General features: G+C 33.9%; 1 protein-coding gene across 43 annotated transcripts in view; it reads left to right on the top strand.

Annotated features, from left to right (window-relative positions):
- LOC146544333 (uncharacterized) overlaps positions 1 to 23,513 on the top strand; it is a 111,022-nt gene that overhangs the window by 63,362 nt on the left and 24,147 nt on the right. For 2 of the 43 annotated variants that reach the window (XR_014883706.1, XR_014883690.1), the window contains exon 7: positions 5 to 23,293. The exons of the other annotated variants lie outside the window; for them this stretch is intronic. The gene's annotated coding sequence lies outside the window, so the exon portion shown is untranslated. The remainder of the gene's footprint in view (positions 1 to 4; positions 23,294 to 23,513) is intronic. 43 annotated transcript variants of the gene reach the window in all.

Below are 23,513 nucleotides of genomic sequence, written 5' to 3'. Positions count from 1 at the left end.
GCAGCCTGTGAACAAGCAAGTCCTTAAATGACAGCCACTTCATAACCAGATGATACATTCTATAAGACTATGGTACACTCTTTCCTGGAATCCTGTTTCAAGAAGTAAATTCCATTGAGTCTGTATCTACGACATTTCAGAATATGGCTTGAAAGCATACATGTGCATTCACCTTTACTTCAATAGCTTTAGAGCATTTTAATGTACGATTTTCATTGCAGGTACTTTTGTCTATTAGAACATAAGGTGGTCCTTATGGGATTTTAATTAACACAACTTAATGCTTTAATAAATTAGGCAGACTTCGTGATTTCATTCTTCAAGATCTCTGTTCAGAGTGAGAAATCCAGAGAAGAAGGATGTGACTGGAGGAATCTCATTTTTAATTTACATTGTAGCATTTTAAATTTTCTAGCTATTTCAGAAGGATACCCTTATGTTTGTTTATGCCAATTCATTTCCATCTGAGTTTCTTAAGTGTTATGTTCCAACAACAAGAATAAGGAAAACGGTATAAAATCATATTAATTCCTTATTTCTAGTGGTGTGCTTAAAAGTACCATTAATTAGGTAAATCTGTAAAGAACTAGTTAATTTTTAAGCAGAAGTTATTGAACAGTTTTAACTTACACTCTAATCAAATAGAAAAAGTAGTTCCTTCATACAATTACTTCAAGTTTCACACTTGACTGAATTTGAAAGATTCAGAGAAAAATTCTGATCAGTCTCCCAGTTTTCATCTGAATCCATTCTTGGCATATAAAACTTGGATGAGATTTCTGTTCTTGTGGAGCATAGTGAGAAAATAAGTGAAATCTTGAGATTTCTAAGGAATCTGCCTTGTGGTTTTTCAAAATTTAATTTCTTCTTTTTTTCTTTAGTGACTGTATATCACCATCCATAATATAAATCAATTCATTTATTTTGTGCTTAAATTTACCTAAATATAGAAAAGTTGCACTATATTATCTGTGATAAACATTACAGGTTAAAATAATTAAATGATTACGCTATTTTCAAAGACATAGGAGTAAATAAGCATGACAATGAAAAACAAGTGCAACATTATGTCTTTAGATATATTTTCCTATTTTAAAATCAATTCACATGAATCTAGCTTATACCTCCTCTATTTCTTCATTCTCTGAAATACTTTTTGTGAATAAGTTTATCTGGCTAGACTGTTTGTGAAGCCTGCTTTCTAACATTTACACAAAATGAACATTTACAACTGGCAGCATTAACATAGGTACCCAGTCAGAGATTGGTAGCAATTTTGAGCAAATTAATTGACCAATCACATCTAACAGTTTAAATAACTATTATGACATGGGACAGAGTTTGAAGTGTTTGAATAGTCCTTTTGTTTGCTATACTCTTGCTGCCACAGAAAGCTGCTATTCAGCATAAGCAATCATTCTGAAAGCTAATCCACATTTCTACAGGCAAGAGGTTTTCATGATCAACCCATAAAAATCAGAGAATAATAATTAAATGGATAATTTAAAATATGTTTCTAATAAAAATATTAGTAATGGTCAGAAATCTCTCATGAGCAGCAAAAATTAAATCATTGCAGAATGATTCACTGCAAATTATTCACACAGCTGCAGAAATGATTCAGTCTGACAGATTGATGGGTAGAACATGCCCATAAAAACAGGATATTCCACACTCTTTGTTATCCTTTCTGTGCTACACATTCCATGGCTTTTGCTGGGATTGTACAAGTACGTGCAAAGTAACTAATGCCAGTCTACAGAAAAATCTGATTTTCCTGCAAGCACCACATTAAAAGATACAGCCCAACAGGAGTAATTGGATGAAGATAGAAATGGAATGTTGCATTCTCAGTTAATAGAGGGAGTACTCAATTGAATGTCTTTGGCTTCATTTTTTTGGGAGTTGTATATAAAAGTTCAGAGTCAGTTAATTTATTTTTCTGATAAACAGTTCTAACTAATATACAATCACTAGAAGTAAGTGGTTTTTTTTTCCTTTTTCTTTTCCTTTTTCTTTTCCTTTTTCTTTTCCTTTTTTCTTTTCCTTTTTTTTTCTTTTTCTTTTCCTTTTTCTTTTTCTTTTCCTTTTTTTTCTTTTTCTTTTTCTTTTTCTTTTTCTTTTTCTTTTTCTTTTTCTTTTTCTTTTTCTTTTTCTTTTTCTTTTTCTTTTTCTTTTTCAATTTTCTTTTTCTTTTTCAATGCAATGCAGAACAAACTTCCAAGGATTAAATTAGTATGACAAAATATGCTGTGGGTCATAATATTTTTCTGAAATAAACTGCTTTGTAACTGACTACTTCCTGCTTCCTTCATGTATGAATATATATTTCTGTAGTTTCAGATACTTTTTTTCTATCAAATTTACACGAATAGTGATCTCAGACAAGTTTAAGAAGATGAATTTATGAACAGTTCTTTTAAATATTTATGATGAAGTATTTTATCTAAAGGCAGATTTTTTGCTGGCAGTTTAACAGCTTAATAACTGTAAACATTAATAAATGGATCATAGCCTTAAAAAAAAAAACAGAGAATATGTCTATTGTTCTTACATACGTATGTAACTGCTCCTTTTAAAACACTACAGTTTTAAGTAATGTCTATCAAATGGATTACTGTAAAGGGAAATTATATATTACTTGTATTTGGATAGGAAAAGAAAAAAAAAAAAAAAAGGAAAAGGCAAAAGAAAAAAGGAAGAAAATCCCAAAAGCTAGTTCTGTTTCCCAAAGAACACTCTTGGCGTTTTCTTCACCCTTCTATAGCCTTTGGAGCTGGATTATTAATTTAGGTAATTTCACTTACACGGACCTTGTACATGGTGTATTTCTAAGGAGAGGAAAGAAGAAATTCTATCTGAAAGATTTCACAGTCTCCTATAGTGATTCTATGAAATCCTTGGGCATGTCAACACAGTAGTTTTGGTAGCTACTCATAAGAATGGCCCTCAAACTCCAGGAAATGGAGGCAGCAGGCATCTCTTCTCTTACAAAACTGAGGTCTAATAATGCTTTAAAAATCTTTTTTAATTGCTTAAGAGCATTGAGATGTATAGATATCATAAAGTATCTCTGTATAGACTCATCCAGTAAGTATTTACAGGCACAGAAAATTCAAAAATCATTGTCCACAAATAAGAGGAAGGAGACAACTGTGATTTTTTTGACAATAAACTTATGATTGCAGAACTACTGTGAGAATTATTGAACTGGGGTTCCTTTCTTGTGCTCAGCAAGCCCAGACTCATATCTTCCAGTTCAATCACCACATTTTCTTCAGGAGTGGTTTTCAAAAGAGCTTTCTGGACACACCTTCTACATCTCTTGCTCGATCTAATTTATTATACGGTAAGGGATACAAAAGTCAGAATAAAATTCAGGACAGAAAAAAAAAAATTAAAAAAGAAGTAATCTCCAGTCTCTATTAGAATAAAAGTGGGTCGCTTGTGCCTTTTTTCAGTACAGGAAAAATCCATAAACATTCTCTGATCACTTTCAGGAATTTCACTTGATGTTCCTGTAAAATTCAATGGCAAATGAGAGTAAAAAAAAGTTGAGGTCTTCTGGAGAATTAGAGGTTTGGCTTAAGAATGAGAGGAATTCACTTTCCTTGCAGTGCCTTGGAGACTACATGCACACTGCATTATGCAACAGGTGGTGTGGTTGGGTGTGCATGTGCAGACAAAACATCCCAGTACCACTGCTGGTTCACAGTGAGAATTCATACCCAAACATGTCTCTTCCACACAATCATGTTAGCGTACTCTTCCTAATCTAAACATGCTGAACACAAAGAAACATCATGCATCACGCTTTTTATCCTTGAACTTTCCTGTTAAGTTCAGGGAGGTACATGTGTCCTCTACTTTCTCTTGGAAAATTCTAATTAAAAGAGAAGGGAGAGATTTAAATGTGTGAAATTTTAATAGAGTTTCCCAGTGTAGCAGTAGTACATTATGTCATCCTGGATAAATTTTGACTGAATTAGCTTTTGCAGAATGCCCACCAGACCTGCTTCCACAGGCTGTTTTGCCATCTGCACTATTAAAACATCCTCATTAAGTGTTCCCAGGGTCTAATCTTTCACAACTGATCACAAATTGTCCATAATGCATAGCCTGAAATAGAATTGCTGGAATTAATTTTTAAAAATTAAACTTGCAAATTCATTATGCGAGAAAGAAAAGGATATATTTAGTTAAAATAATTTTAGTCTGGAAAGAATGAAGATTACCCTAGTTACAGAAAATGATAACAAAGATCAGATACTAATAAACTATTATCATTTTCCTCTGGGGGAATCAGGAAAGTTTTAATGTGTTTATGCTGCAAGTATTACATAAGCTTTTTCATTTCTCTTCAAGTTTGTTTGAAAAATCCTACTACATACAAGTATTGACCCCTCCCTGGATTTAAATAATACAGACTCTCATAGGCTAAACAAAAATAACCAACAAACCTAATTTGTAAACTAAATATCCATCCTTCTAGATAACAGGAAGTGGGAAGGATTTGCTGTTTTCCTTTGTGCTTCTGAACAATAATTTTGTTATAAATTAATCCTCCTCATTTTGTCTCTGAAAAGAGAGAAAGAAAAAAAAAAAGTAATAGAGTCTAGAATATACTATCTGAAAACTGGAGCTTTATGTTCAAGTCTTGTTCTGTGACTCACCTTCTTGTTCAGGCAAGTCATGTATGTCTTGATCCGCACTTCAGTTTCCTCCTCATTTATCTTTATCTATCTAATGGAAGGTATATTTGCTGTATTAAGACAGAGGATAGCTGTGATACTGAGATCATTCAATGTCAGCATTTTATCAGTGAGAAGTCAGGAAGTTCCTAGAATGTGTGTCTATCAATCTACAGTCAGTGATATTTGAGGATTTACTCTGCAACAGTATAAAGGGTACTGTGGGAATTCTGCTCAGAATCTGGATTCCTAAAACAAGAAGATTTAAAAAGCTTCCTTAGTCTGGTTTCACTTCTATTTAAAAGTAACTGGGAGAAGTATGGAAAAGGCATAGAATCAAAGTCAGGAATAGTTCAGGCATTTTTAAATCTGAGATCTGTGTAAAAACATGAAGGGTGTTGTAAGACTTGGCTTGAACAAGTATTTTCATGATTCCCAGTCTCATTTTTGGCAAGGCTGAAACCTAAAGGTTATGAATATCCTTTAGTTTGAAGTCCTAGTCCTCTCAAACTTGAGGTTTTCCCTGCAATGCAATTTAGATTATGAGAGCACACAAGGACACAACAACAGGAAGCTCTAGCTTCTCACTAGTGTACTGCAAAAGAAATTGGGCATATCTTGTCATGGTTTGACAGCAGTTTTTTACAGTGAGAACACAGTAGAATTCAGACAGTCAATAGAATGCTTACATATTATGCTTTTGGATGCAGAAAATGATTAATCTAAAAAATAATGATTTATTTTCTAGCATATTGAAGGAAATAGCATTTTTTTATGACAGCCCTAGTGTCCATCTTTCAGAGTAATATGCTATATGCAGTACTCTTCCGCACTTTTCCTACTCTCTCTATCCTTCTTCATCCCATAAATTTTCAAAAGTTGGAACTCTGAACATTTATCTCCTCAAATAAAATAGGAAAAGACCATATTTAGATTTACAAGATAAAAAGTCTGTCATTAAAACCGTTTATGAAGAGGTAAAGAGAAAGAAGATCCTTCCCAACACTGGAACATCATCCTTGCACTCCTCTGATGAATCTATCTGTATTTTCAGGCAATCACTATTCCTTGGAGTGTCTATTCCTTGGTTGCCTTTAAACTGGGAAATTTGGCTGCCACATCAGACTCTAGGTTCTATGTTCCCTTGGAAAAAAAAATCATATCAGTCCTAAATAAATCCGTCCTAAATAATAATCAGTCCTAAATACCTTTTGTCACCTAATAGCAATAATGAAGCTTGGGAAACAGATGAGTATGCGCTCATCTTACCATCAAATGACTGACACCATTCTAGAATAAGTGAATAATGCATTGATTATCATATACCTTCTTACCTTGTACATGCAAAGACATTGTGGTGGCATGTTTTTTCACATTTTGCACATTATGTCTGTCGAGAAGAGATATGGGCTAGACAGCTCAAAAGATAAACTCTTTCAGCAGTAAGGAAATGACTCAGCAGGGAAATGGAATAGACAAAATTAAGTGTATATCTCTTCAGAGGGATAGAGACTGGTAACTAATTATTCAGAAGGACTGGGTGTGGCAACTCTTAACTCTCTCTCTGATCTTGCACTCAGTCTAAACAGCAGCAAAGAATAATGTTGTCAAATAGGGTAATGCGTTTAAAAGGACCAAATAAAGGGCTGCATCATGCAGCGGTTTTGTCGTCAATGAGGTCTAACGACCAGTGAGTAAGGGAGTTTACACAGTGCTAATCATTCATTGAAATACTTAGATTTCAACTCATTTGCAATGGCTTAAATGAACAAAGTCCAGTTCAGACTAGTCTGATGCAGAAGAGTGGTTTGTTTTTGTTTTTGTGGTGGTTTTTTTTTGTTTGTTTTATTTTATTTTAATAAATACCTGTCAGATCTGATTTACTCACATCACATCATCATCCACAAGGCAAAAATATCATGCATTTTCCAAACCAGACCAGCAGCAAGAGCACAAGAGAAGGAGGATGCTGGAGCTAGACATAAGACCAGAGTGTAAAATAGCTGCGCTCTCTGGATTCCCTAATATTTGTTCCTAGCTTAGAAGAGATTTTTTGCATCTACATAGACTTAGACTTAAATACTTAGACTGTCAATAGTTGAGCGGTAAAAAGAGACAGAGGGAACCAAGCAAGAAGAAGCCACAAAATACTGATTCATGTTTTAAAAAATCCATACTGAAGCTGGCAAATCCAGCAGGGATTTTCCCTGGCTTCTTTGAAAAGAAGGGAAATAAAGTCCTCTTTTGCAGCTATTGCCTGGACATGCCTCAGAACCGGGCCTTTCTCAGGGTTCTGAAAGCCCTCTAATCCTGGCTTCCACCTGCTCCAGCACATCACACTTTGCAGCTCAGCAAGAGTCTAACTTTAGCCTCTCTGTGGTGGGACATTTTGGGCAAAAGAGGATTAGGCAGGCCAGTACAGATTTCAGAACAGGCTGCAAGTAACCACAGATGTATTATCAGCATAAACTGTCAGTATTGACAAGAACATGAAACATGACTGTTGCTTTGCCCTATTTCTGATTAATTGGTTTCTGTTAAATATGAAGAAAGAATGTTTCTACCTAAATAACATACTGTTTGTAGTAAAACTTCCTTACACTATGCTTGTGCAATTTAGCATTTGTTTTAACAGGGGGATTGAGACTTACAAAGAAACAAAAGGCAAAAGATGATTTGGTGGAAGAAAATGCTCCACATCAAACATTATTACTGCAGTGTAAAAGCGACATATCTCTGACAAACCTAAACAGTTAAATCAAAGAGTGAGAAGAGTGAACTGTTAATAACGAGTGCAGCTTTTGTTTTATTTTCATAGTATTATAATATTTCTCCGTGAAATCACAGCATTTGACTTCATTACATGCTCTTGTTCAATTTTTTCACAGTGAAGTCATGAAAATGAAAGTAACACAATTTTATTCCATTTTGTTGTGTTTTTGTTTTTTTTTTTTCCCCTTAAAACTTCAAAGAATACTGAGATTTAGAAATGATTTATATGAATTCTCAAGAGTAGGTGCTTAAAATTGGAAGAGCTGTTTTTACTGTGGGTGAGCTACAGCACTTTCTGTGAGGATGAGGTTCCACATATTGGATTTTATTCTCTTTTCAAATATTCATCCTCTTTTGAAAGTGAGATGTGTCCTTACTCTGAACTTAGGTTTGGCAGAGTTTTTCCATAAATCCAGGAATTCTGCCAGAAAAACATGAAGATGTGGGGTGGGACAAGGGAAAAAATGGGCTAGCCTGAGGAACAGTTTAGCAAACTGTGGGCAAGGTTTACTGGAACTCGAAGTACAAAATCTTCACTAAAGCTTAATTCTAGAAAAATTAAAATTAATTTAGTGAACAGTTCTTCTGACCCATAACAGTGTTCAGATGGAGATGTGCCAGTCTTCCAAGTAATGAAGTCAAATGCTGCACATAACAGAACCCTATTGATAGTATCTGAAGTCCTATATATTTGTGGTGGTAGAAATGAGAGTTTAATTGGTCTCCTTATTTCCTCTTTTTTTTTTTTTTTTCTTTCACTTCAGACTTGTGGTATGAAAATTGATTATTACTTGAGGTGGTGTTTTTAGTGCATTTTTTATGGTCAGGTTTGTGATTTTTTTCCTAAAGTTTGGAGAAAATCCACATATCTATTGTGGATCTATCAGATAAAATATAAATTCTTTAAAGTTCTGAAACAAATTCCCACTTTTGAAGTTAACCCAGCCCAGAACCCAAACTCTGACTGATTTTAAACAACTTCATAATGAGGAGACATCTTGTCCTGATCCTATGTGTTTATTAAATGGGCATAACAAAATCATAATTTGTTAACATGAATTACAGAGTTTCTTTTATCAGTTACAACAAAGCCAGTTATTTCTAACGAACACAAAAGAACTAAGAATAAGGAAAGTTCTCAAAAGTTTTGTTTTAATATGCTTTTTCTCCTGAAGTTGCTGACCCTTTCTGCAATCATACTTCAGTTTCCACTTAACTCTCATTTAACTCCTCTGTAATAATAAATAATAAATCCTCCTATCTCCTGTTTCGATTCTCAACAGAAAATACTTCACTTGGACCTTGTTGCTGTAATTTAAACCATGACACCTTAGTTATTAAGGAACACAGACCAGACAGATTATCTGGCTATAAAATTTGTAAATTTTAAGAGGAGTTATTCACTGTCCTGAACCCTATCAGAGTAATCTCAACTATTAAGTGCTCAGAGAAGTGCTCACTTGGCATCTGCTGTGCAGCTATCTCTGTTGTGGAGAGATGTAAGCTGCATAATTACATTTGCACTTGTTCCCTAGCTACACAGAAACTGTCACAAAACTTATGAATATTATTTTAACTGAAAAAAATCTCAGCTTTAGAGCAAACAAGATTTGAAGCAGAGATGCATCTTTTCTGCCTGGAAGAGTGGCCAGAGTAGGAAAATTGGGTGTGACACTAATAGTTTGGCTTTTACATACAGATGTTATTGTCCAGCCCTCATGAGTAAGTCATTCTGTGCATGACTCAAACTTAAAAAACTTTACAGTTGTGGCTTGAAGCAGTGAGATTTTTTACAGTGAGACATTCAGGGTAAATAACAAAGGAAATTCTGTGTAGTGCTTCCCTACTTCCTTGTGTTGTTGCTGGGAGGCTTGTCAGAATTGCCTGATTTTACAGTTGCTGTAGTTGCAGGCATGACAAAACAGTTCTTCCTTCTCTGAGAAATCAGTGTTGTCCATCTATAACAGGCAGTCACTATTTAACAAAGAGCAGGGTTCTCTTGAGATCTGGAATATATTTAGCTGGACATAACTTATCAGTTTGTGTAAATTTTCTTTATATTGTATATTGTAATTGTATATTGCTTACCTCTCTTGAATTAAAAATTAGATATTAGTGTGCTGTTGACAATAATAATAATTTTCTTAATTTATGATTAACCTTGTCAAGTTACAGATGTATTGAATGTCTCAATTGGAACAAATATTCTTCATAGCTCTATAAGCTCTCAAACTCCTTTTTCTAATGCTAAGATGCCCACCTGGTTCTTCAACAGTCTCTTTATATGAATTTAACTTGAGTTAAAGTAGAAGGCCTATATAGATGGATATTAACCAAATCATCAGCATATCTCTGCTGCATCTCTAAGAATACGGAGAGGGAGCAAGAGAGTTGGTTTTTATTAAAGAGAACCCTTCTGGCTAGTTCTCCTCTTTGTATGTACATTTTCAATTTCTTTTCAAAGTGATGTCACTAATTGCATTATCAAACAACAAAGGAACAAAATACATGTCTTATTCTTTGATCATATTTGTAACGCCTTTTTCAGAAAGGAAGCTGTTGATGGTCTATATAACAGAGAAACCGAACCTGGCCACCTACCAAAATCTTTCTCAGAATAAATTTTTTGAAAACTTGTAGGGAAAAAAATGATAATGATATATGCTACCTTCAAATAGACAGTACAATTATTTTCCAAACACACAGTTACCAATCCAAGTCATAAAGAGATTTGGGCATAACATTTTGGATGAAAATTTTGGTCATAATTCTGGGGACCTGGGAAGAAAGCAGACTAATTTTGCACTCTAGCCTCCATCATGCTACCAGCAGTTGTGGAGTGTTAGTTTGGAACTTCAAAATATATTCTTGGGTGGTTGGTGTTGAAAATTTACTATACTGAAGGAAGAATGACTGATTTTTTTTCTTATGTTTGTTTTTTTAACATATAATCTTTTCCACGCATATACATTTTAAAAACTTCTCACAGAAATATTAATGTCACTGAACAAATAGTATAATCAAGTATATTAAACAATGCTACTTTTAGGTAAAATTAGAGGATGAGTTTGAGTTTGCGGCACATATAAAATCATATATTTTGAGAGCTAAATGAAAGATAAATACACCTGAAGCTATACATTATTTTTCAATGGTTCACATAAATTATTATACTTTATATTTAAATTAATACATATAATCAACTAAAAAATATATGCTTATTTATACATGTATGCCCTTATCTAAAATGAGAAAATAAACTAATAATAAAAAAAAAGCCCTAGGAGAAAAATTCTAAGTGTGAACATTTTCATAATTTTCATTGATGTTAAAGGAATATGTTGTATTACAACATATCAGCTGCTATCCCAGTTTGTACAATTCATTAAGGCAAGCTTTCAGACATATTTCTGCATTCAAGAAGATGCTTAATTATATATTCAGTTTATAACAAGGTTAATGTAAAACAGGTGCTGAATTGGAACCCATCAGAATGTATATTAACTATCCAAATTTACAGTTACAAAACAATGTAATGCAAAAGTTAAACTTTATTGTAGTCCTAAATTGCTGAACTTAGAATTTAAACATTTTGTCAACAAAATCTGTTCAGAGAACAGCCTAGAATAAATAGCAGAAGGTGTTATATGGTGATGTTCTTATTTAGTAATGGAACACAAAGCAGAAATCCTCCAGAGTTGAGTCCACATACCATAATAAACACATATAGATATCAGGATTTTAAAAAGAACAAAATTCTTATATTATCCATGCTGAGCTTCCAAGATCAACCCAGAGCTGTTGGAACTTACCCAGAAAACACGTAATTGAATCTCCTGTTAGGATTAACAAGAATTTGCTTTTAAAATACAAATAAATTTATTTATTGTATATTGTGTATATATATATATATGTGTGTATATATATATGTACATATATATACATACAAATTTTATGCTAAATGTCTGTATGAAATGTATTCTGAATTATACCGGAAGGAATAATATTTTATTCAAAACATATAGAGCACACCAGAGATGCAAAAAATTATATTAAAATACTAGGCACCAAGACAACATTATTTTAAATATTTCTAATTTAAACTGCAATTTTCAATGCGGACAGTATTTGTAGAATGAACATATACACACAAAAAATGCCATAATATAAAATAGATTAATAAACCCTAGATATTTCAAACACATTTTCAATTAGTCATTAATCATACTGCAAGAAATGATCTGACAGAAAAAAAATATTGATTGGCCTGCATAGGTGTCATTTTTATTTTTGTTTGTTTTGTTGGTTATTTTTTGTTTGCTTGGTTATTTTTTCCCTTTTTTTCTGTCTGCAGTTTTGATTCAAAGTTCTTAAATGGAGCAAAGTGATACCTATGCAACTGAGAATTTGACTGACACAAAACTTTAGTCATGTAATAACTGTGTGGATATTCCCTATGTTTCCAGTATGCTTAATGGAGACAGATGGACGCTAAACTTGTAATTCAGGTTCAAGATGATTTGTTTACCATTTTCTATTGACTACAGGAGGAACTTACCTTTAGTAAGTTGCTAATTTAAATGTATCTTTTAAATACTCAAAGCAAAGTTTAATACATTTCAACAATATATTACCAAATCGCACCAATGAGAGGACAAATGCTGGCTTGTACTACACATCTCAGTGATGTATCAGAATCTCAATGAATTCTGAGCTATGGTCTTTTCTATGTTTTATGGAAAGTCTTTCAATACTGAAATACTTTCCTTTTAGCTGAAGTTATTTGCCATTAACATCCTCTCATGTACTTTCTAATGATCTTAGGGAGTTTGTTATTTTATTAGCAAAACCTTTGCCACTCCCCTTCAAATCTTTAAAGAAGTAGCAATAGCTACTTCTTTACTTATATTTTAAAAGCATGTACAGCTAACCACTTTAGAAGAAAAATGATTTCTTTAGCATACTAAAATAAACAAATAAGTCCCTGCTTGATGAAACCACCCCCAAAACTTGTTGGAAACTGATACTCATGACACGACAAGTGGTTTATTTTTTATATCCATCACTTTTTTGCTATTGTATATGCATGTTATGACATTTGATATTAAATTGCACACAGTCTATAGCTCCATGGGCTATAATGATCTGGTACTGCTTTGCCCAGACTGAAGTAAACATCATACATGTGGTACTCATTTCACATAAATTTCAGTTTCTGATCGGTGGTTACTGTCACTCGTTCAAGATAACAAATACAAAATTATGGGAAAGCAATGTGGTGCAAAGTAGCCTGGAAGTTATCCACAGAGCACGTCTTTTATATCTCAAGTTGTAATCCAGCTCACAAGAATGTCTTTCATGTATGAAGAAAGAGGTTATTATCCTATCACTATTCAATCTGTTAATAACAAACATCAGGGGAGAGCAATTCATTTGCCCTGACAGCTTTGTTGAACAGGCTTAGAAACTATTCTGAGTAGGGGAATACATTAAGAAAAAGATGTTATTTATGGCAGAAGACAGGAAAGGGAGCTTTCCTTCTGGAATTTAGAGAACTTCAGCCAGCCAAAACATAGCAACACTTCCAAAATCTGTTTGCATGATTGATGAAAGACAGATCTCTGTATTTTCAACTCAGATTTAAAGGTGAAGGCCATGTCATTTGGTGACACATTTTTCAAGGGACAATATTGAAAAGCTATCAATTTTAAAAATATATATTAAGTAAACTTCTTGGTGCAACAATATAGAAGACATGAGAATATGAAAAGCTAGTCATTTTATTGATCTGATCTCAGGTTTAATTTTGTTTAAATATTTTTAACCTGAATAACAGTTTTTATTCAATCTGCATTTCTGTACTGTCTGGCCCTATCTGGCCTTTCTCAAGAAATGTTATAGATAAGCAGGCAACCTGCTCATGTCTACTTATGGTCCTAAAGGCATAGTCTGATCGTGCAGTGAACCACCAGACCCATTGTATGTTTGCTGTATTTTATAATTGCATTTTATACTGTATTTTTATTTTATATTACATTTATATTTTATAAATGTCAATGCAATATATACGTAATCTTACACTGAAAAATAGATGTTGTTACTGAATATCCTTCTCATAGACTGTGACCATGATATTACCTACAATTCTACTTAAAACCACTAAACAAAAATAGAAGTTTTTTTTTTTTTTTTTTTTTTTAAATTGGTTAAAGACAATTATGCTGGCCACTATTTAGTACCTTAAGAAATGCTTGCACCGAGGTGAACATGTATCTGAACAATTCAGATATTCAGATTTTCTGACTGCACACATTTTACACAATGAGATTTGAAATACCCGATAGATTTAAAAGAGATTCTTTATAATTTTACCACTAACGTCCTAAAAGAGTCCTGCATGATCCCTTGATCGGTAAAAGGAGTATCTCTTTGTTTTAAGCTTAAATACTTCATAAATAATACAAGTGAAAACAAAACTAGAGAATTCTTTCTTTCCTCTCTCTCCTCATCAGTACTAAATCTAAGAGTAAAACCCAGGGTTCCTCACTGTTCGGTATATTTGCTACTTTCCACTTAGGAAAGTGACCTTTCAGTATGAAGGTGGTGCTTGTAACTACAGGTGGTTACTAATTGGTAGGATGGGCCCTGGGCAGCCACAATGACACTGGGTTCCTACAGCTGCTTAGGAAAAATACACATCAAATATTATTAACGCAGTATTTCAAGCTGTTTACAGATTTCAGATAACAGATCAAAAAAATCCCATTTTTGAATCTGATTTTACTTGATTCCTGTTTCATTCCCATCCTTTTCTTCCCCAAGTTTTTGGATTAAGCCTTTAGTTTTATACTTGGAATATATATAGCTCCCACCTGCTATTTTACAAGTGTGAAGTAATAGCGCCTGCAATCAGCCACTAGTAAAAAGGGCACCTGCAATTTTTTCACTATTATGTTGTGAAATACATCTATTGGTCCTGCTCTTGTTATTTATGTTGTAAACTCACAATGTGTTTTCAAAGAAATAAATTAAAAAATAAAAAAAAAAAGAAAAAGAAAAAAACAGTAGTAACAGTTTTAAGTTTGTGTTATGAAGAAAAAAAAAAAGGAAAACAAAAAAAAAAGTAAAAAAAAGGTAGGTACGAGGAGAAAGTCACCATTTTCATTTTTGAAGTGGAAATATTTTTCTGTTCAAGTGTGTCTGAAGATAACCTAGACTAATTTTATAGGAAATTATAGAAATGCAAAAGTGGAAACAATATTCCTTTTTATAATAAGTCTCATAAGGCAGCTTCAAATTGAATTTAAAGTCTTTATATACTTTGTGACTTGTTTATTAGATAAATTGGTGGAGTAGCAGTGATGGAGGTGGCAGGCATGCAATACTCTATGCAATACATAGCATGCTCTATGCCCCATCAGGTACGCCTGTACACTTTTCTGGTAGAGCAGAGGTTCTTTCTTTGATTCAAAGACCACACCACTGATGTGTCAGCTAAATATTATTAAGTAGATTACACTTATATATTTTTGTCATTGCTTCCAGAAACTTCTTCCATCATGCACTATACAAATAGAAAGGCGCGCATAATAACACGGTGAGGTATCTGCTATATGTAATAGCTAAGTAAGTTTAACATAGATGTGAGTTTATGCCTTTTCTCTTTCGGGCAATATTTTTTTGCTTCCACACTTAACAAAATTAAAAAGGTTAGAAAAAGTGATATTAAATTGTCTTGGCTTTAGCTACTACATTGTTGTGTCTACATATACATGCACTCACCTAGGGCTGCTCACAAGCACACTTCCACCTACATGTATACAGTCAAACCTAATCACGGTGTTTTTAAAATAACTCCTAACTGCCTAACCACAATGGCAACTCTGCCAGATAATTGCTTCACCATATATAAATAATATGAAACATCCCACTATCTTTTGCTTAAAGTTAGCATTATTTATACCTGTGACATTTAATATTTTGTTTGGTGAGCTGTGTTCTCTGTACTGTGATTCTGTGACACTTTTAACAGAACTTGAGTTCACAGAGTTCATGATAAATCAAGATCATAAAGTACTGCAGACCAAAGTTGCTAATCTGCTCTGGAATGTTGCCTCATCCCATCTGAAAAGTGTATTTGCGCTGAAGACATAACAAAGGGAACTTCTGCTTTCTTTATTTAAAATACTGAAACTATTTTAACTACCAATCATGCTGGTGATCTCGTTTATCATCATTACATTCAGGTGTCAATTTCAAAAATGCATATTTCTCTATATCATCTAGACACTGGTGTTTTTCATTTCACTTTCTCTGCTCAGGGAATAAAAGAAATCAACCAATAACCTTTTTTAAAAAAAAATTATTTTATTTTATTTTATTTTATTTTTATTTTATCTTCTCTCCTGTAAGGCTAGTTCTTTTACTTTAAAATTTGGAATTAGATTGTACGAACCAAAGCCAATCCCAACTTTGGATTGCATTTAAGACTTGTAACAAGTTAATATGCACACTTTCATATTTATATGTTTATGAAAGAAATGAAGAATGACAGACAAAGGAGGGAATAGGATAAAGAAAAACTGTATTTCTTTAGTTATAGCACAAGCATGTAGATGCTGGCCTTTCTCACACACACACACACACACACAAAAAAAAAAAAAGGAAAAGATAACATTAACAGTGTTTAGAGAAGCTGAACTGCTTTACACTGCACAGAACAAACTCATATTTTGGTGCACAATCCTTAATCTAACCAGCATTTAATAACTTTTTTCAATAATTTTATTTCAATTAGAATTATTATTTTAATTCTATGATTATTATTATTTTAATTCTACAATTATTGCTTATTATTTTAGTTCTACGATTCTATGAATAACATATTCTCAGTAATGAAGTTCGGGTGCAATCACTGACAACTTCCATTACCATTATTAATAGAGATATAGCAGAGTCAATAATACAGGTGCATACATGCTCACATTTCCACATTCACACCATATAAAAAGTGATTCCAAAGGTTTCATGATGTCAGTGAAAAATAAAACATATTTTAACTCAAGCTGCCTAGGCACACTCTTTACACAGGTTTGGATTTATTGATCCCATATTGTCTCAGTCATCACTGAAGATGGAGGAGATAGTGTAATAAGCAATTACAAAATTAAACATAATAATAAAGACAAAATTTCTTGATTTGTATTCTTTTCCTTTAGATGAAAATTTGAGTAAATAATTATTTAACTAATATTGATGAAATTATTTAAAGCTGTAAAGTTCAAGGGTAATCACTCTCACATCAAAAAGTGATAGGTCTGTAGAGGCATTATCTGCTCAGGATCCCATTATTTTCAAAATTCTTTCCATTATTGTGTAATTAATTTTTCTTACATAAAATAGGTGCAGCTGTAAGTGCTCAACATTTCTTCAGAATGTTTCCTTGACCTTCTGTGTTGGCTGGACCTGCCTTCCTCACACACCCAGCTCATACTACCATCAGTTTGATGGCTGGAGTGTCTGAATGACCAATTGGGCACAGGGTTGTTGTAAGCAGTATGTAACATGGAGAAGATCATTAAACAAGTGCTGTAATAGAATGAGGTCAGACGAAAAGCATGAGGTCTTGTGCTCAGTACATGAGGTCTACACTAAAAGTAGTGCCTTTTGTAATGACTTTATTATGTTGGCCCATTATGTCAGAGACAGATGATGATAATACAGCAGTAGAAGTTGAACATTCCCACCAATATTCTATAACATTTTTTTGCCACAGAAGAGGTGGCAGCAGAGGCTGACAAAATGGCATCCAACATGGAAGTACGTATGAAGCAAAGGCATGTAGTTGAATTCTTCCATGTAGAAAAATTCACATCCGTTGACATTCATTACAGAATCACAGAATCACAGAATTGTAGGAGTTGGAAGGGACCGCTAGAGATCATCGAGACCAACCCCCCTGCCAAAGCAGGTTCCCTACACCAGGTCGCACAGGCAGGCGTCCAGGCGAGACTTGAGTATCTCCAGAGAAGGAGAGTCCACAGCCCCCTGGAACAGGGCAGCCTGTTCCAGTGCTCCGTCACCCTCACCGTGAAGAAGTTCTTATGCACATTTGTGTGAAACTTCCTATGCTGCAGCTTATGTCCGTTTCCCCTTGTCCTGTCTCCACGTACCACTGAAAAGAGACTGGCCTCACCACTATGGCCGCCACACCTCAGATATTAATAATTGATGATATATTGATATATTGATGCTTGCTGAACATTTATGGAGACCAAACAGTGGATGTGAGCACACTGAGGTGATAGGTGATGCATTTCAGCAGTGGAGAGAGCAATATGAAAGACAAGCCATGTTCCAGACAGCCATGCAGATTTTTATGAGTGTGGCATGCAGGCTCTTGTTCATTGTTGGTGAAAACACATACTTAATGGCAGCAAAAGTGCTGAAAAACAGTGTTTTCCAGTTGAGAATTTATTCTATCAAATAATGTTATCGTGTTCCTTGCATCTGTTGTATCTATGGAAATAAGAAGCATTCTTTCAGACTGACCTATGTATGATTGTGAGGAACTGAGGGTTCTCATTTAGTTCTGTTTTTCTCATAAATTATAAACACAACTGTTGCCTTTAGAGTAGGTGATTATCAATATCCTAAGGCTTTACCTTACAGGTCAGGGCTAGACGTCTATCCAAAACACAAATTTCCCTGTGTAGCCTCTATATATCAAGTTCAGTGTTATTTTTAAGAAAGCCATTTTTAGCAGGGTGGAAGGTAGCTCCAGCCCACAATGTCTACTGAATACACAGAGGTATGGAATGCAAAGCAAAGCCCTGTTATTTAAACAAGAGTTAAACTGCAAGTACATTTACAAAACTAGATTCATCTTAAAACCTTAAAAACATCAGAATTGTTATTTTGGAAAACCTATAAAACAGATCAGTACTCTAAAAGAATGTCACTATTTTTAGTGACATTCAAGCAAAAAAGAGAAGTGGAGAGATCAGTGTCTTCAACACAAGCATTTAAAGTAAAAGGAAGTGAAAAGATCTTGTAAGTGGAAATGTCAGAAAACCTAAAACATGGAATCTTAGCCAGTTCTGCATATTATTTTTGATACGTGTTATCACTGGAAACTTGTAGTCCTATAATTGAAAAATTTAAATTATCTGATTTTTGTCTAATTCAAAAAAGAGGAAATAAAAAATGGAATTCCTTTGCACAGAAGAAGTTAGGGCGAGGAATTAAAAGAAAACAAGGAGTCAAATTTCTGGAGCACAGTACAAATGAGATGATACATACAAAGTTACAGATGGCAGAAAATAAAAAAGGAAAATCAGTCAATGGAAAACACTATCACTTATGTCTAAATTATGATTATATTCTTTATTTTCACATCCAAATCCACAGTTTAAAATTAGAGCTAGATCTGAAGTGCTTTAAAAAAGTAGCAAGCTAAACTTTTTCTGTTGAGTATGAATATATTTCCCATCACAGTAGTCCTTTTTCAATCTTTCTCTGATTCCATATACAGTCAATGAGAAATCTCGTTGCATCTTATACACACAGGCAGAAAGGGGTAGAAAGTGAACACAGTTTATCTATGGCTTAGCTACACAGTTACAGTAATGTAGTGCTGCACTGTGAATAGATTAAGTAAGCATCCTTCACTTGAAGATTTTATTTTCATGTCCCATTCTGTTGCATTTAAGTTTTATTTCTCAAAGAAGGTTGTCCTACTCATTGTAAGAAAAATGAATGCTCTATAGTTCATTTCAGTTAATAGTTCTATGGGATATGAAAAAAAAAACTTTCGAAAAGAGATTTATTCAGTAGTTGGAATGGAAGTAAAGTTCTTTGATTTTAATTCTTGGAAGAATATTTTCTTCTTTCCTTAATTCCTAATGAACTAATTTTGGTCTATTTATTGCATAAAATTATTGTTGTACTTGGGAAGTGACAATTCCCTGGTGTAAGTGCTGGTAAACTTTATCACCAAAAATGTGAAAAAATTTATTCAATGTAACTCTTGCCAGTGTGGGATTCTTTTGGCTCCTGATAGTCACATGCTAAGATATTTTCAGAATTCTAAAGCAAGTCATGGCTCTTAGCTGATCTTGATATGATTTCTTTTTCATGAAATGGAGAACAAAACAGTAGCTACAATCCTAATTCATCCTACAGTGGTAGCAGGAAAACAAAACAAAACAAAACAACCCCAAAAACAAAACAAACAAAAAGGAAATAAAAATACACTTCATTCTTTATAATTAAAATTAAGAGATTTTAAGTTACAGTGATGTTGTCTATGTTACTCCTTATATGAAAATATTTATACTGGTACGATGTTCGATCTGTGTGGTTTAATTCCTCTTTTCAAGGAATATCAGCCTCTCAAGATTCTCATTACATTTCAAGTCCTCCTGGACTAATTTACTATAAAAAATTTATTTTCCCTTTTCCACACAGCCATCCTTCTTGTGAATTAAAAGTAATATCTTAAAGCAAGATAACACCATATATAATGAAAACTATGGTTAATATTTTATGATGACCATTTAATAATTAATATTTAACTATGTCTTTGAACAATGCCAATAACAACATACTAATCAACCCATTTTGTGTCTAAAAAATGCATACTCTAATTTAAAGGTAAACAATCTTTATGATTTTCATGATCTTTAAAGGGAATCTTTCCCCAAAATTGTTTCTGCCAAATACATGTTTATCAGTTTTACAGCAATAAAAAAACATGGTGCAAGAAAAGTAGGGAGAAACAGATGCAAAACTTATTTCACCATGTTGTTCAAGTTGATGTGAAACTCTAAAGGATTCCATTCTCTGACAGATCTGATTAGCTCAAGGGAAGACACTAGGAAGGATATAAAAATGTGTGGAGGGGAGGATGTTTAAGTGATCCACCCCCGTGCTCTGAGAGAAAGGTCTATGTCTATCAAAGGAACTCTCTTGCTGTCTGGGTAGTATAGAAGTAAGCACAACATCGGACACAAAATATATGGGAAAGAAAACAAAAGTATTTGGAAACCTGGCATTCAACAGCGTGGGACTCATCTATTCCTTCCTCTGGAGGTGGAGGGTTAAAGAATCATGAAACAAGAATCTCAGAGCTGCCCCACACCTCCATACTAGGATAAATCCTGTTTATATGAAATATATATATATATATTTTGATGCCTAACTTCGTAGGAGTTAACTTACTTCTAACCAGAAAAACAAAAGTCACATTAAAAATATTCAGCTATACAATTCCATTACAGTTCTAGCCCTTTAAAATTTATCACATAATTATAAGGTATTTGTGTTACAGCATCACAGTCTCACAGTCTTTCACCATTAAGAACTTCAGCAACTAAGGCATCTGTCACTACTTATAATTCTGTTTTAAAAAATGACATTCACTTTAAATTTTCTAGGAAATCTTAGCAATGCATTGCTGTATGAAATAGGAAGATCTATGGAAAATTTCTATATGTAGCAGATTGAAAACGTAGATGAAAACCTGAAGGTACACTAGTCCATGGGGTCTGATGAAATCCGTCCATGGATTCTGAGGGAACTGGTGTATGAAGTTGCCAAGACACTATCCACCATATTTGAAAGGTCATGGCAGCCTGGTGAAGTCCCCATTGACTGGAAAAGGAGAAATATAACTGCCATATTCAAGAAGGGAAAAAGAGAAGATCTGGGGAACTACAGGCCAATCAGTCTGTGCTGCAGGACCATGGAGCAGACCCTCCTGAAGGCTCAACTCAGGCACATGGAAAATAAAGATGAAGTGACTGGTGGCAACAAACATGACTTTACCAGGAATAAATCACACCTGAGAAACTTGGTGGCCTTTTATGATGGAGTGACAGCATCAGTGGATAAAGGAAGAATAACTGACATCATCTATACAAGATATTAGGAAAAAAATTCTTTATAGTGAGGGTGGTGAGACACTGAAACAGGTTGTCCAGAGAGATTATGGATGCTCCACCTGGAGTCATTTGAGGCCAGACTGGATAGAGCTTTGAGCAGTCTGGTCTACTGGGAGGTGCTCCTGCCTATAGCAGGGGGTTTGGAACTGGATCATCTTAAAGGTTCCTTCCAACCCAAACCATTCTATGATTCTATGATTTTTCAGCTTTTAGAACAAGCTTTCCAGCATCCATTTGAAGATGCTGTAATGATCACAGATGCAAAACTGTGGCTTCTGTTATTTATTTTTCATGCATATAACTGTACCTAATTCACTCCAAAAGTAGTGCCTTCTATTTATTTCCATGGAAAGTACAACAGATACAAAGAGCACAAGAGCACTATATGATAGAGCAGCAATTTCTCAGTTCCAAAATACTAGTTTTCAATATTAACACTAACATTAGCTATGCTTTTTCACCAGCAATGAACAAGAGCCTGCATGCTACTATCTGCATGGTCGTTCACACCATCTGCCTGGTCTTTCACATCACTGTTGCCACTGCTAAAACACACCACCCACTACCTTAGTATACTGATATCCACTGTTCAGTTTCCATAAACATTCAGCAAGCTGTCAAACTCAACTGACAACAGAAAGACTGTGACTAAAATGCAGACCAAATCCAAGTAGATGATTTGGTAATACATTAACAACAATTTGTGAGAACTGTGACCATTCAACAAAAATCATGTGTACATACACATATGCATGCACAATCCCCTAGGGGGGAAAAAAAAGAAAAAGAAAAATAGAAAAAAAAGAAAAAAAGAAAATAGAATAATCCTTCCATGCATAGAAAAATGAAAAATTCCTGATTTTGTTATGTTTACAGCAGTAATACTATCCTTGCTTTGATACAGCCTGCTCCTGGCAGAGGGCTCAACTCTGGTCACAAAGGTATATTTTTGCAGTGCATGGTCTTAAAGACAAAATTTTCTAGAAATAGTAAAATTATACTGAATATTCTTATAAATCATTGGTCGCATTTGAATACGAATTAAAAAAAAAACACTTCCTGTTAAGATGTCCTATCCAGAATCTTCCACACCAGCTGTTTCAAACACAGAACTCTCAAGATGAAAGAGTTAAGACTTGACTACAATTAATAGGTTTGTAGGCATTTGACTTCACAGTTCAAATACCTTTGTGATAACGCTATGACACACACTGTTACACCCACATTATCACATTGCTTAAGAATGTTAAAGGATTTTTTTTTTAAATTATTTCACAAACTCAAATAGGCATTTACACAATAGAATTGTAGAGTTTTATTCAAATGTCTTCTAACCACCCACACAAAAATTTGAATTAAAATAGGTTGAGATCCAGACAGCTTATTTACAAAATATCAAGCCCATGAGATGTACACAGATCAAATGCTTTTCTTAAACTAGACATCCAACAAAGACAAGTGATAAAAAGATTCTGTTATTCTTCTAAAACACAACCCTGCAGTTATCAAAAGTGACATTACCTGTACAGTAATTAACTAACTTAATTTATTCAAATCAGTTCAAGATTTGCAAATAGGACTTATGTCTGACTAAAAGTGAAGTCCCAGAGGCAAAAAGAAATAATAAGAGGCTAAGAAAAAAATAATAGCTTTACGTGGAAAAGTTAAAAACTTTCTAGGTAATGTATGACACATTCTAGTAGGAGATTAGAGTTCAATGTTCTTACTGTTTTCTCCAGACAGTACTAATTTGTTTCCAATTAGTAGGAAGTGTAGTGCAACTGACTTAACAGGCTGAAGTGGTCACAGGAATATTGTCTCAGCTTGTGATCTTGCCAGAGAAATCTGTTCTTGTTCTGGAAAAAACAACAACAACAAAAACCCCAGGTCAGTTGTCTGCTTGCCATATATCCTTTTTTTTCTTTGTCTTTTTTTTTTTTTTTTTTTCTTTTAAGAGGATATCATTTGTGAGAACACACATTAACTTAGACATTTCTACAACCACATTGGATACCACTACATCAGAGAGATTTTGGAGTTGCTTTGGTGGAAATAACAATACAGTAATCGAAGCCTACTAGAATATTGTACTTAAACCACTTGCAAC

Source organism: Meleagris gallopavo, chromosome 5 (genome assembly GCF_905368555.1).
Source record: "Meleagris gallopavo chromosome 5, MGAL_WU_HG_1.1, whole genome shotgun sequence".
Taxonomy (NCBI): domain Eukaryota; kingdom Metazoa; phylum Chordata; class Aves; order Galliformes; family Phasianidae; genus Meleagris; species Meleagris gallopavo.
The sequence above is the reverse complement of the archived record's forward strand: the minus strand, read 5'-3'. Positions and strand labels throughout refer to the sequence as shown.